This window comes from Melitaea cinxia, chromosome 5, assembly GCF_905220565.1.
Source record: "Melitaea cinxia chromosome 5, ilMelCinx1.1, whole genome shotgun sequence".
Taxonomy (NCBI): Eukaryota; Metazoa; Arthropoda; class Insecta; order Lepidoptera; family Nymphalidae; genus Melitaea; species Melitaea cinxia.
The window spans coordinates 13,434,756-13,438,000 of record NC_059398.1 but is presented as its reverse complement, the minus strand read 5'-3'; positions in this window follow the sequence as shown (position 1 = coordinate 13,438,000).

The following is a 3,245-nucleotide window of genomic DNA, read 5'->3' as shown; positions in this document are numbered from 1 at the left end:
TACATACAATTTAAATAAAATAATTATTATATAATATCGTCAAAATACACAGAAACGAGAAGGAAAGTAGGAATATTAGTAAATTTATTCAAGTAAAATAAATTACATCTGCGGATGATTTGAATAGCGCCCTACCTTGTCAAGGTGTGAATCTTATTGTTTGGTAATAGGGAATTTATTTGAACGAAGATGCTGGATAAATCGACCGTGGTAGGATTAAGGAATAAGGAGGTGTCTTTTGATGAGATATTGATCAGTAGTTACGTCTTGAGGAATGTGTTTATAGAAATTTTATCTTAATAATGATCCATAACATAACGTAAGGAGGTATGGTGAGCTATACTTAATGACAGTTATCAAATTTTTAGGTATTATCATGTCAGGCTTAAATTTAAAGTTCTTAGATACCTAGCAATATGGTAAAAAAAAAATAGCAACAAGAAGTATCATATATAAAAGTTACTTTAATATTGTAGAATATTGGAACAGTAAACTTCCTACAGACTGCTAGGTATAAGCTTCTTGTATGAAGTTAAGAGGTTAACCTATCTAATAACGTTGAACTAATTAAATTACTTTATACAAATATGAGTAAATTTACTAAGCTTGTCTTATACGTAGTGAAAAAAATTATGTGGTGTCATGGGACACCAGGTAGGAACGAAGTTCCTTCGGATAGTATAGAAGCAACACAATTTGAAAAAAAAAAATGTTGAATTAAATATATATTTTCTAGTTCTTGTTTTTTTTTTTTAATTTTGTTGATTGGTTTTTAGTTAAATACATAAGTATTAATTATTATTTAATTAAGTATAAAAGTATTTAGGAAATTTAGTATTTTATAAAATAACAAATACCGTAAAATAAAATAAATCAAACAAAATAATAATAATAATAAGTCAAACTATTAAGTGTTACTGTATTTATTTTTGTCGATATAAAATTACATAAATATTAAAAAAAAAGTTTACTAGTAATATTTTAGTTTTACAAGCGTCATATTATACAGTCGTGTGACTGATATTACGTCACTTCCGTTACATATTTTTCTTACGGTTTTAGTATCACATTTTTTTTTCATTTCGGTCGCCCAGTCATATGTCAAGCCTGTCGTAAGGAACTTCGTTCCAAAAAGTCTTAGCCTTATTACATAGAACTTAGAAGAAGAAGAAATATACTTTATTTTGCATACAAGCTAACATACAATAGGTATCTTAAAAATAAAACTCACAAAATTATATTATGAACAATGGTGGTCTTATTGCTTAGACAACCTTGGGGTAGAGAAGATTTTAAAACAATACAGAGTAAGGTCATCAAAAAGGTAAAATAAAAATTAAAAACAAAGTGAATCCTACAATCTAAACAATATAATAAATATTATTGAATATCATATCAAAAATTGACCGCTCCAGCGGGATTCGAACCCGCGTCTCCGACTGACCGTGTCGGCGCTCTAGCCAATTAAGCTATGGAACGATGTACCCGCTAGAGCGAAATTCTTGATATGATGATTTTTACTTTCGGTTTAAGCGAACCGTGGCGCCGTCTATAGTGAGTTCTTTACAGAGACCCGTAACTATTCAAAGTTTCATATTATATATCGCTTAAACCGAAAGTAAAAATCATCATATCAAGAATTTCGCTCTAGCGGGTACATCGTTCCATAGCTTAATTGGCTAGAGCGCCGACACGGTCAGTCGGAGACGCGGGTTCGAATCCCGCTGGAGCGGTCAATTTTTGATATGATATTCAATAATGTTTAGAATTCCTAATTGTGGGTAACACAAAAATAAAATCATACATATTAAAAATAGCATGGTATCGTCTCCTGTCAAAGATTTTCATTGTAATATGAAACTTTGAATAGTTACGGGTCTCTGTAAAGAACTCACTATAGACGGCGCCACGGTTCGCTTAAACCGAAAGTAAAAATCATCATATCAAGAATTTCGCTCTAGCGGGTACATCGTTCCATAGCTTAATTGGCTAGAGCGCCGACACGGTCAGTCGGAGACGCGGGTTCGAATCCCGCTGGAGCGGTCAATTTTTGATATGATATTCAATAATGTTTAGAATTCCTAATTGTGGGTAACACAAAAATAAAATCATACATATTAATATAATAAATAATAAATAAGATAAAAATATAAACAAATAAATACACAAATAAATATATACCTATTACATAAATTATTAAGTAGTTAACGGATTATCATAAATATAAAATTATATAATTATTGACAGCACATTATTAATAACTAAACTTTCTAACACAGTCCGACTTTAACAAAGCAGGTAAGTATAAAAAGCAGGCTTAAAACTATTTTAAGCAGTGTGAAGTGATCTTTTGAAAGTACAATTTTAACCTGTTACCTTTACGCCCACATATTCCTTCTATATCAATCATACACACACTTATACATCCGAGTACTCTTATTGTTAGTTTATTTGATTTAAGTATTAAATAGATATTTCGATTTGTTTTAAAATTACGAAAGCGATTTTTAAATAACTTTGATTAATAAATAATTGTTTCTAAAACTAGTTTCTATAATCTGGTAACGATTCCTTTAATTTACGAACTGTAAACTTTAAACGTTTCGTGTTGAGAAAAACGAGTCGTCTTCTGCGATAAGAACGCAATATTAATCTCCAGATTCGGCATACGCACATACACACACTTCTGTACTACACCCACCCACATTACCTACTTACATACACACATATTCGGCTCATACATGTTTATGAAATACGTTCACCACCTGCAAAATGTTTGTTGTACTAACATAGAATACTAACACAAAACTAGTCCACGAAAAACATTTTCATGTCCCTTACAGATACTTGTCTCGAGTGGGGATCAAATCCTGAACCGTCAGCGCAACAAAAAGTAACAGGGTCTATTGTGTTCATATTTCGACTTTGTCTAGGTAGGTATGATATAAATTTTTATTGTATTTTAGTTCAAAGGTTCTAAAAACATTAACTCTCCTTTGTTAACTGCAATTTGGTTTTTGAATGAGAAATACCTACATGTTTCTGTGTAAATTTTGAAAGTTTGTTGGTTCGTAATCTATCCATTGTGAATTAGAAGCTTGAAAACCCTAAGGTAACATAGCATGTGCTATAAAAATTGTAAAGTTGCCACATTAATTCTTTTGGTGCGGTTAACAATTTCACGTAGAATGTAAATTGAGTGAAGACATTGATAACTTACATTTTTTCTGAAAATTTTACTTAAT